This window comes from Drosophila sechellia, unplaced genomic scaffold (genome assembly GCF_004382195.2).
Source record: "Drosophila sechellia strain sech25 unplaced genomic scaffold, ASM438219v1 U_22, whole genome shotgun sequence".
Classification (NCBI taxonomy): Eukaryota; Metazoa; Arthropoda; class Insecta; order Diptera; family Drosophilidae; genus Drosophila; species Drosophila sechellia.
Genome location: NW_022611160.1, coordinates 5,001 through 17,925, shown reverse-complemented (window position 1 = coordinate 17,925; position 12,925 = coordinate 5,001). Strand labels below are relative to the sequence as shown.

Genomic DNA, 12,925 nt, shown 5'->3' with positions numbered 1-12,925 from the left:
GAAATATGTATATATAAAAAGATAAAATTATAGAAACATATATATTACAATAATTATATGAAATTCTTGTTATATTGGTAAAACAAGTATAAATTAAAAATGAAAATATGGATTACGAATGCTATATAAAAATGGCCGTAATCGAATAGATTTTTTACTTATATTTATATATTTAAAATTTTACCCAAAGGCGAAATATTGAATTTTATTCAATATAATAAAAATCATGGAATTATATAAAGTGAAAAATCTATATATCTATTATATTGCTTATTTCGATTCAAAAAATATGAATGGAATATGAAGGAAAAACATTATTCTGGTTGATCCTGCCAGTAGTTATATGCTTGTCTCAAAGATTAAGCCATGCATGTCTAAGTACACACGAATTAAAAGTGAAACCGCAAAAGGCTCATTATATCAGTTATGGTTCCTTAGATCGTTAACAGTTACTTGGATAACTGTGGTAATTCTAGAGCTAATACATGCAATTAAAACATGAACCTTATGGGACATGTGCTTTTATTAGGCTAAAACCAAGCGATCGCAAGATCGTTATATTGGTTGAACTCTAGATAACATGCAGATCGTATGGTCTTGTACCGACGACAGATCTTTCAAATGTCTGCCCTATCAACTTTTGATGGTAGTATCTAGGACTACCATGGTTGCAACGGGTAACGGGGAATCAGGGTTCGATTCCGGAGAGGGAGCCTGAGAAACGGCTACCACATCTAAGGAAGGCAGCAGGCGCGTAAATTACCCACTCCCAGCTCGGGGAGGTAGTGACGAAAAATAACAATACAGGACTCATATCCGAGGCCCTGTAATTGGAATGAGTACACTTTAAATCCTTTAACAAGGACCAATTGGAGGGCAAGTCTGGTGCCAGCAGCCGCGGTAATTCCAGCTCCAATAGCGTATATTAAAGTTGTTGCGGTTAAAACGTTCGTAGTTGAACTTGTGCTTCATACGGGTAGTACAACTTACAATTGTGGTTAGTACTATACCTTTATGTATGTAAGCGTATTACCGGTGGAGTTCTTATATGTGATTAAATACTTGTATTTTTTCATATGTTCCTCCTATTTAAAAACCTGCACTAGTGCTCTTAAACGAGTGTTATTGTGGGCCGGTACTATTACTTTGAACAAATTAGAGTGCTTAAAGCAGGCTTCAAATGCCTGAATATTCTGTGCATGGGATAATGAAATAAGACCTCTGTTCTGCTTTCATTGGTTTTCAGATCAAGAGGTAATGATTAATAGAAGCAGTTTGGGGGCATTAGTATTACGACGCGAGAGGTGAAATTCTTGGACCGTCGTAAGACTAACTTAAGCGAAAGCATTTGCCAAAGATGTTTTCATTAATCAAGAACGAAAGTTAGAGGTTCGAAGGCGATCAGATACCGCCCTAGTTCTAACCATAAACGATGCCAGCTAGCAATTGGGTGTAGCTACTTTTATGGCTCTCTCAGTCGCTTCCCGGGAAACCAAAGCTTTTGGGCTCCGGGGGAAGTATGGTTGCAAAGCTGAAACTTAAAGGAATTGACGGAAGGGCACCACCAGGAGTGGAGCCTGCGGCTTAATTTGACTCAACACGGGAAAACTTACCAGGTCCGAACATAAGTGTGTAAGACAGATTGATAGCTCTTTCTCGAATCTATGGGTGGTGGTGCATGGCCGTTCTTAGTTCGTGGAGTGATTTGTCTGGTTAATTCCGATAACGAACGAGACTCAAATATATTAAATAGATATCTTCAGGATTATGGTGCTGAAGCTTATGTAGCCTTCATTCATGGTGGCAGTAAAATGTTTATTGTGTTTGAATGTGTTTATGTAAGTGGAGCCGTACCTGTTGGTTTGTCCCATTATAAGGACACTAGCTTCTTAAATGGACAAATTGCGTCTAGCAATAATGAGATTGAGCAATAACAGGTCTGTGATGCCCTTAGATGTCCTGGGCTGCACGCGCGCTACAATGAAAGTATCAACGTGTATTTCCTAGACCGAGAGGTCCGGGTAAACCGCTGAACCACTTTCATGCTTGGGATTGTGAACTGAAACTGTTCACATGAACTTGGAATTCCCAGTAAGTGTGAGTCATTAACTCGCATTGATTACGTCCCTGCCCTTTGTACACACCGCCCGTCGCTACTACCGATTGAATTATTTAGTGAGGTCTCCGGACGTGATCACTGTGACGCCTTGCGTGTTACGGTTGTTTCGCAAAAGTTGACCGAACTTGATTATTTAGAGGAAGTAAAAGTCGTAACAAGGTTTCCGTAGGTGAACCTGCGGAAGGATCATTATTGTATAATATCCTTATCGTTAATAAATATTTGTTATAATACAAATAAATACAATTTACCAAAATAAAAATATTACAAAATGATTCCACGGAATCAAAAGTTAAAGTCAAAATAAAATGAAGATGGCTTTTATTTTATATGTGGGGCTTGGCAACCTCATAAAAAGACTTTAACATTATTAATGTTGCTGTGCGTATTTGTGGCAGTACTTACTACAACAACGGCGTTTCCTATAAAAACAAATTCTCGAAAATGGAAATCGAAGAAACTAAACTAAATTCGAAAGTAGAAGTCGAATTAAAATAAAAATAATTTTGAATGTGTGGTAATCAAAATAAGTGTGTGTGTATATGGACCATAATATACACGCGTTGCGAATATGTATTGTTCATCTATGTTATGAGCATACGTTGGCTAATGCAACAACCTAAAATATACAATGTTTGTACCTGTCATCCATCAGGTTAATGTTTTATATAAATTTTGCAGTATGTGTCACCCAAAATAGCAAACCATAACCAGATTATTATGATACATAATGCTTATATGAAACTAAGACATTTCGCAACATTTATTTTAGGTATAAAAATAAATTTATTGAAGGAATTGATATATGCCAGTAAAATGGTGTATTTTTAATTTCTTTCAATAAAAACAATATTGACATTATATAAAATTGAATTATAAAACTCTAAGCGGTGGATCACTCGGCTCATGGGTCGATGAAGAACGCAGCAAACTGTGCGTCATCGTGTGAACTGCAGGACACATGAACATCGACATTTTGAACGCATATCGCAGTCCATGCTGTTATGTACTTTAATTAATTTTATAGTGCTGCTTGGACTACATATGGTTGAGGGTTGTAAGACTATGCTAATTAAGTTGTTTATAAATTTTTTATAAGCATATGGTATATTATTGGATTAAATAATGATTTTATTCATAATATTAAAAAAGAAATGAAAAACATTATCTCACATTTGAATGTGAAAAACGAAGAGAAATATTTTCTTTTTCAATCAAATAATACTGAGAAATGTCTAGCATAAAAAATTGAAATATTTTTCATCTAGAATTGTCTCTTATTAATGATTCGGAAAAAGAAAAATCTTGGTTTTGTTATTATTCTTCGTTGGTTCGTTAAATGGATAAAAATGACTTTGCTTACAAGAACTATTGGAACTATTTATAACGAATTTAATTGATTGTTTTATCATTTATATATAAAGAATTTATGGCAAAATATAGTTATATATACAACCTCAACTCATATGGGACTACCCCCTGAATTTAAGCATATTAATTAGGGGAGGAAAAGAAACTAACAAGGATTTTCTTAGTAGCGGCGAGCGAAAAGAAAACAGTTCAGCACTAAGTCACTTTGTCTATATGGCAAATGTGAGATGCAGTGTATGGAGCGTCAATATTCTAGTATGAGAAATTAATGATTTAAGTCCTTCTTAAATGAGGCCATTTACCCATAGAGGGTGCCAGGCCCGTATAACGTTAATGATTGCTAGATGATGTTTCCAAAGAGTCGTGTTGCTTGATAGTGCAGCACTAAGTGGGTGGTAAACTCCATCTAAAACTAAATATAACCATGAGACCGATAGTAAACAAGTACCGTGAGGGAAAGTTGAAAAGAACTCTGAATAGAGAGTTAAACAGTACGTGAAACTGCTTAGAGGTTAAGCCCGATGAACCTGAATATCCGTTATGGAAAATTCATCATTAAAATTGTAATATTTAAATAATATTATTAAGAATAATGTGCATTTTTTCCATATAAGGACATTGTAATCTATTAGCATATCCCAAATTTATCATAAAATATAACTTATAGTTTATTCCAATTAAATTGCTTGCATTTTAACACAGAATAAATGTTATTAATTTGATAAAGTGCTGATAGATTTATATTATTACAGAGCGTTAATTTTTCGGAATTATATAATGGCATAATTATCATTGATTTTTGTGTTTATTATATGCTCTTGTATGATTAACAATGCGAAAGATTCAGGATACCTTCGGGACCCGTCTTGAAACACGGACCAAGGAGTCTAACATATGTGCAAGTTATTGGGATGTAAACCTAATAGCGTAATTAACTTGACTAATAATGGGATTAGTTTTTTAGCTATTTATAGCTAATTAACACAATCCCGGGGCGTTCTATATAGTTATGTATAATGTATATTTATATTATTTATGCCTCTAACTGGAACGTACCTTGAGCATATATGCTGTGACCCGAAAGATGGTGAACTATACTTGATCAGGTTGAAGTCAGGGGAAACCCTGATGGAAGACCGAAACAGTTCTGACGTGCAAATCGATTGTCAGAATTGAGTATAGGGGCGAAAGACCAATCGAACCATCTAGTAGCTGGTTCCTTCCGAAGTTTCCCTCAGGATAGCTGGTGCATTTTAATATTATATAAAATAATCTTATCTGGTAAAGCGAATGATTAGAGGCCTTAGGGTCGAAACGATCTTAACCTATTCTCAAACTTTAAATGGGTAAGAACCTTAACTTTCTTGATATGAAGTTCAAGGTTATGATATAATGTGCCCAGTGGGCCACTTTTGGTAAGCAGAACTGGCGCTGTGGGATGAACCAAACGTAATGTTACGGTGCCCAAATTAACAACTCATGCAGATACCATGAAAGGCGTTGGTTGCTTAAAACAGCAGGACGGTGATCATGGAAGTCGAAATCCGCTAAGGAGTGTGTAACAACTCACCTGCCGAAGCAACTAGCCCTTAAAATGGATGGCGCTTAAGTTGTATACCTATACATTACCGCTAAAGTAGATGATTTATATTACTTGTGATATAAATTTTGAAACTTTAGTGAGTAGGAAGGTACAATGGTATGCGTAGAAGTGTTTGGCGTAAGCCTGCATGGAGCTGCCATTGGTACAGATCTTGGTGGTAGTAGCAAATAATCGAATGAGACCTTGGAGGACTGAAGTGGAGAAGGGTTTCGTGTGAACAGTGGTTGATCACGAGTTAGTCGGTCCTAAGTTCAAGGCGAAAGCCGAAAATTTTCAAGTAAAACAAAAATGCCTAACTATATAAACAAAGCGAATATAATACACTTGAATAATTTTGAACGAAAGGGAATACGGTTCCAATTCCGTAACCTGTTGAGTATCCGTTTGTTATTAAATATGGGCCTCGTGCTCATCCTGGCAACAGGAACGACCATAAAGAAGCCGTCGAGAGATATCGGAAGAGTTTTCTTTTCTGTTTTATAGCCGTACTACCATGGAAGTCTTTCGCAGAGAGATATGGTAGATGGGCTAGAAGAGCATGACATATACTGTTGTGTCGATATTTTCTCCTCGGACCTTGAAAATTTATGGTGGGGACACGCAAACTTCTCAACAGGCCGTACCAATATCCGCAGCTGGTCTCCAAGGTGAAGAGTCTCTAGTCGATAGAATAATGTAGGTAAGGGAAGTCGGCAAATTAGATCCGTAACTTCGGGATAAGGATTGGCTCTGAAGATTGAGATAGTCGGGCTTGATTGGGAAACAATAACATGGTTTATGTGCTCGTTCTGGGTAAATAGAGTTTCTAGCATTTATGTTAGTTACTTGTTCCCCGGATAGTTTAGTTACGTAGCCAATTGTGGAACTTTCTTGCTAAAATTTTTAAGAATACTATTTGGGTTAAACCAATTAGTTCTTATCAATTATAACGATTATCAATTAACAATCAATTCAGAACTGGCACGGACTTGGGGAATCCGACTGTCTAATTAAAACAAAGCATTGTGATGGCCCTAGCGGGTGTTGACACAATGTGATTTCTGCCCAGTGCTCTGAATGTCAAAGTGAAGAAATTCAAGTAAGCGCGGGTCAACGGCGGGAGTAACTATGACTCTCTTAAGGTAGCCAAATGCCTCGTCATCTAATTAGTGACGCGCATGAATGGATTAACGAGATTCCTACTGTCCCTATCTACTATCTAGCGAAACCACAGCCAAGGGAACGGGCTTGGAATAATTAGCGGGGAAAGAAGACCCTTTTGAGCTTGACTCTAATCTGGCAGTGTAAGGAGACATAAGAGGTGTAGAATAAGTGGGAGATATTAGACCTCGGTTTGGTATCGTCAATGAAATACCACTACTCTTATTGTTTCCTTACTTACTTGATTAAATGGAACGTGTATCATTTCCTAGCCATTATACGGATATATTTATTATATCTTATGGTATTGGGTTTTGATGCAAGCTTCTTGATCAAAGTATCACGAGTTTGTTATATAATCGCAAACAAATTCTTTAATAAAACGATGCATTTATGTATTTTTGATTTGAAAATTTGGTATAACTCCAATTACTCAGGTATGATCCAATTCAAGGACATTGCCAGGTAGGGAGTTTGACTGGGGCGGTACATCTCTCAAATAATAACGGAGGTGTCCCAAGGCCAGCTCAGTGCGGACAGAAACCACACATAGAGCAAAAGGGCAAATGCTGACTTGATCTCGGTGTTCAGTACACACAGGGACAGCAAAAGCTCGGCCTATCGATCCTTTTGGTTTAAAGAGTTTTTAACAAGAGGTGTCAGAAAAGTTACCATAGGGATAACTGGCTTGTGGCGGCCAAGCGTTCATAGCGACGTCGCTTTTTGATCCTTCGATGTCGGCTCTTCCTATCATTGTGAAGCAAAATTCACCAAGCGTTGGATTGTTCACCCATGCAAGGGAACGTGAGCTGGGTTTAGACCGTCGTGAGACAGGTTAGTTTTACCCTACTAATGACAAAACGTTGTTGCGACAGCATTCCTGCGTAGTACGAGAGGAACCGCAGGTACGGACCAATGGCACAATACTTGTTCGAGCGAACAGTGGTATGACGCTACGTCCGTTGGATTATGCCTGAACGCCTCTAAGGTCGTATCCGTGCTGGACTGCAATGATAAATAAGGGGCAATTTGCATTGTATGGCTTCTAAACCATTTAAAGTTTATAATTTATTTTATAAACGACAATGGATGTGATGCCAATGTAATTTGTAACATAGTAAATTAGGAGGATCTTCGATCACCTGATGCCGCGCTAGTTACATATAAAAGCATTATTTAATACAATGACAAAGCCTAGAATCAATTGTAAACGACTTTTGTAACAGGCAAGGTGTTGTAAGTGGTTGAGCAGCTGCCATACTGCGATCCACTGAAGCTTATCCTTTGCTTGATGATTCGATAAATAAATGATTTTTTCCTGTAGCCAAACACCTCGTCATCAATTTAGTGACGCATATGATATTGTCCCTATCATATAATTAATATAAAGACTTTAATGGATTGTGTCAAGTTGCCAAACACCTCGTCATCAATTTAGTGACGCATATGATATTGTCCCTATCATATAATTAATATAAAGACTTTAATGAATTGTGTCAAGTTGCCAAACACCTCGTCATCAATTTAGTGACGCATATGATATTGTCCCTATCATATAATTTTTGATATAAAGACTTTAAAGAATTGTATCAAGTTGCCAAACACCTCGTCATCAATTTAGTGACGCATATGATATTGTCCCTATCATATAATTAATATACAGACTTTAATGAATTGTGTCAAGTTGCCAAACACCTCGTCATCAATTTAGTGACGCATATGATATTGTCCTTATCATATAATTTTTGATATAAAGACTTTAAAGAATTGAATCAAGTTGCCAAACACCTCGTCATCAATTTAGTGACGCATATGATATTGTCCCTATCATATAATTAATATAAAGACTTTAATGGATTGTGTCAAGTTGCCAAACACCTCGTCATCAATTTAGTGACGCATATGATATTGTCCCTATCATATAATTAATATAAAGACTTTAATGAATTGTGTCAAGTTGCCAAACACCTCGTCATCAATTTAGTGACGCATATGATATTGTCCTTATCATATAATTTTTGATATAAAGACTTTAAAGAATTGTATCAAGTTGCCAAACACCTCGTCATCAATTTAGTGACGCATATGATATTGTCCCTATCATATAATTAATATAAAGACTTTAATGGATTGTGTCAAGTTGCCAAACACCTCGTCATCAATTTAGTGACGCATATGATATTGTCCTTATCATATAATTTTTGATATAAAGACTTTAAAGAATTGTATCAAGTTGCCAAACACCTCGTCATCAATTTAGTGACGCATATGATATTGTCCCTATCATATAATTAATATACAGACTTTAATGAATTGTGTCAAGTTGCCAAACACCTCGTCATCAATTTAGTGACGCATATGATATTGTCCCTATCATATAATTTTTGATATATAGACTTTAAAGAATTGTATCAAGTTGCCAAACACCTCGTCATCAATTTAGTGACGCATATGATATTGTCCCTATCATATAATTAATATAAAGACTTTAATGGATTGTGTCAAGTTGCCAAACACCTCGTCATCAATTTAGTGACGCATATGATATTGTCCTTATTATATAATTTTTGATATAAAGACTTTAAAGAATTGTATCAAGTTGCCAAACACCTCGTCATCAATTTAGTGACGCATATGATATTGTCCCTATCATATAATTAATATACAGACTCTAATGAATTGTGTCAAGTTGCCAAACACCTCGTCATCAATTTAGTGACGCATATGATATTGTCCCTATCATATAATTTTTGATATAAAGACTTTAAAGAATTGTATCAAGTTGCCAAACACCTCGTCATCAATTTAGTGACGCATATGATATTGTCCCTTTCATATAATTAATATAAAGACTTTAATGGATTGTGTCAAGTTGCCAAACACCTCGTCATCAACTACTATATTATGGTTGCGCCGACCTCTCATATTGTATTCTCTTATGTGTTCATAGGATTTTGACAATTATACGAGTAAATTAAATAATATACATATGAAAATGATTAATTATTATATGTATAAGGGAAAAAATGATGAAATATTCCCATATTATCTTAGTATTATAGAGGAAAGACCGTTGCCGACCTCTGATATTGTTCAAACTTATGTATTTATATGATTTTGGCAATTATATGAGTAAATTAAAAAATATACATATGAAAATGGTTAATTATTATATGTATATGGGAAAAAATGCTAAGATATTCCCATATTCTCTTAGTATTATAGAGAAAAGCCATTTAAGTGAGAGGGTATAGTAGTGTAAACGACCGGAATTACGACAGAGGGTTCAAAAACTACTATAGGTAGGCAGTGGTTGCCGACCTCTCATATTGTTCAAAACTTATGTATTCATATGATTTTGGCAATTGTATGAGTAAATTAAATAATATACATATGAAAATGATTAATTATTATATGTATAAGGGAAAAAATGCTGAAATATTCCCACATTCTCTTAGTATTATAGAGAAAATCCATTATAGTGAGAGGGTATAGTAGTGTAAACGACCGGAATTACGACAGAGGGTTCAAAAACTACTATAGGTAGGCAGTGGTTGCCGACCTCTCATATTGTTCAAAACTTATGTATTCATATGAATTTGGCAATTATATGAGTAAATTAAATAATATACATATGAAAATGATTAATTATTATATGTATAAGGGAAAAAATGCTGAAATATTCCCACATTCTCTTAGTATTATAGAGAAAATCCATTATAGTGAGAGGGTATAGTAGTGTAAACGACCGGAATTACGACAGAGGGTTCAAAAACTACTATAGGTAGGCAGTGGTTGCCGACCTCTCATATTGTTCAAAACTTATGTATTCATATGATTTTGGCAATTATATGATTAAATTAAATAATATACATATGAAAATGGTTAATTATTATATGTATATGGGAAAAAATGCAGAGATATTCCCATATTCTCTTAGTATTATAGAGAAAAGCCATTTAAGTGAGAGGGTATAGTAGTGTAAACGACCGGAATTACGACAGAGGGTTCAAAAACTACTATAGGTAGGCAGTGGTTGCCGACCTCTCATATTGTTCAAAACTTATGTATTCATATGATTTTGGCAATTGTATGAGTAAATTAAATAATATACATACGAAAATGATTAATTATTATATGTATATGGGAAAAAATGCAGAGATATTCCCATATTCTCTTAGTATTATAGAGAAAAGCCATTTAAGTGAGAGGGTATAGTAGTGTAAACCACCGGAATTACGACAGAGGGTTCAAAAACTACTATAGGTAGGCAGTGGTTGCCGACCTCTCATATTGTTCAAAACTTATGTATTCATATGATTTTGGCAATTGTATGAGTAAATTAAATAATATACATATGAAAATGATTAATTATTATATGTATAAGGGAAAAAATGCTGAAATATTCCCACATTCTCTTAGTATTATAGAGAAAATCCATTATAGTGAGAGGGTATAGTAGTGTAAACGACCGGAATTACGACAGAGGGTTCAAAAACTACTATAGGTAGGCAGTGGTTGCCGACCTCTCATATTGTTCAAAACTTATGTATTCATATGATTTTGGCAATTATATGATTAAATTAAATAATATACATATGAAAATGGTTAATTATTATATGTATATGGGAAAAAATGCTGAGATATTCCCATATTCTCTTAGTATTATAGAGAAAAGCCATTTAAGTGAGAGGGTATAGTAGTGTAAACGACCGGAATTACGACAGAGGGTTCAAAAACTACTATAGGTAGGCAGTGGTTGCCGACCTCTCATATTGTTCAAAACTTATGTATTCATATGATTTTGGCAATTGTATGAGTAAATTAAATAATATACATATGAAAATGATTAATTATTATATGTATAAGGGAAAAAATGCTGAAATATTCCCACATTCTCTTAGTATTATAGAGAAAATCCATTATAGTGAGAGGGTATAGTAGTGTAAACGACCGGAATTACGACAGAGGGTTCAAAAACTACTATAGGTAGGCAGTGGTTGCCGACCTCTCATATTGTTCAAAACTTATGTATTCATATGATTTTGGCAATTATATGATTAAATTAAATAATATACATATGAAAATGGTTAATTATTATATGTATATGGGAAAAAATGCTGAGATATTCCCATATTCTCTTAGTATTATAGAGAAAAGCCATTATAGTGAGAGGGTATAGTAGTGTAAACGACCGGAATTACGACAGAGGGTTCAAAAACTACTATAGGTAGGCAGTGGTTGCCGACCTCTCATATTGTTCAAAACTTATGTATTCATATGAATTTGGCAATTATATGAGTAAATTAAATAATAAACATATAAAAATTAATATTTATTATATGTATAAAAAAAAAATAATCATATTATATATGAATAATGGAAAAAAAATGAAATGTTCCTATAATCTCTTAATATATAAGAGAATAGACCGTATGTTGGGTGGCAAACGGAATTGAAAATACCCGCTTTGAGGACAGCGGGTTCAAAAACTACTATAGGTAGGCAGTGGTTGCCGACCTCCCGCATTATTCGAAATATTTATTTCGGATTATGTTTATATTGGTTACATAAAATAAAGTATATTATTATCCGTACAAATTTGTTTCTCAGTTCTATAGAACACGGGACTTGGCTCCGCGGATAATAGGAATATACGCTTTTTAGATAATATCGTTGAAACAAAAGTCAAGTTTCTATTATATATAGAATAACAAATCGTTTCCATATATTATCGTTAATTTTTGGAGGCAGGCAAATATTAATTTATTACCTGCCGTATAGTTGGATTATTATATCGTTACGGTATAATACAAATATGGATTCTTATGAAAGAAATATAAAATTATATATTAAATGTGGAAATATTATCATATGCGCTTGGTTTTATGTTATATATTACCAGAGAGATATATGAAAAGAGATAAATTTTAAATTTATCTTCAAAATGCAAATGATTTAACTTAATATTTATATTGGTTAAACAAAAATTGTACATGTGTGGATACAATAATTATGTATGTTGGAAATAAAATGATATTTTATAATGAAATATGTATATATAAAAAGATAAAATTATAGAAACATATATATTACAATAATTATATGAAATTCTTGTTATATTGGTAAAACAAGTATAAATTAAAAATGAAAATATGGATTACGAATGCTATATAAAAATGGCCGTAATCGAATAGATTTTTTACTTATATTTATATATTTAAAATTTTACCCAAAGGCGAAATATTGAATTTTATTCAATATAATAAAAATCATGGAATTATATAAAGTGAAAAATCTATATATCTATTATATTGCTTATTTCGATTCAAAAAATATGAATGGAATATGAAGGAAAAACATTATTCTGGTTGATCCTGCCAGTAGTTATATGCTTGTCTCAAAGATTAAGCCATGCATGTCTAAGTACACACGAATTAAAAGTGAAACCGCAAAAGGCTCATTATATCAGTTATGGTTCCTTAGATCGTTAACAGTTACTTGGATAACTGTGGTAATTCTAGAGCTAATACATGCAATTAAAACATGAACCTTATGGGACATGTGCTTTTATTAGGCTAAAACCAAGCGATCGCAAGATCGTTATATTGGTTGAACTCTAGATAACATGCAGATCGTATGGTCTTGTACCGACGACAGATCTTTCAAATGTCTGCCCTATCAACTTTTGA

At 34.1% G+C, this 12,925-nt stretch overlaps 4 non-coding genes across 4 annotated transcripts in view; all 4 read left to right on the top strand.

Moving 5' to 3' along the window:
- Positions 1-316: 316 nt before the first annotated feature.
- On the top strand, positions 317-2,311 carry LOC116802792. Its single transcript, XR_004363139.1, has one exon. It is a non-coding gene; the product is annotated as a small subunit ribosomal RNA (ribosomal RNA).
- A 687-nt stretch (positions 2,312-2,998) lies between these two features.
- Positions 2,999-3,177, top strand: LOC116802789. Its single transcript, XR_004363137.1, has one exon. It is a non-coding gene; the product is annotated as a 5.8S ribosomal RNA (ribosomal RNA).
- A 394-nt stretch (positions 3,178-3,571) lies between these two features.
- On the top strand, positions 3,572-7,533 carry LOC116802793. The gene has a single exon (XR_004363140.1). It is a non-coding gene; the product is annotated as a large subunit ribosomal RNA (ribosomal RNA).
- Positions 7,534-12,597: 5,064 nt separating this feature from the next.
- LOC116802791 overlaps positions 12,598-12,925 on the top strand; it is a 1,995-nt gene continuing 1,667 nt past the window's right edge. Inside the window, exon 1 of the ribosomal RNA XR_004363138.1 lies at positions 12,598-12,925. This exon is cut by the window's right edge and continues 1,667 nt beyond it. This is a non-coding gene — a ribosomal RNA (small subunit ribosomal RNA).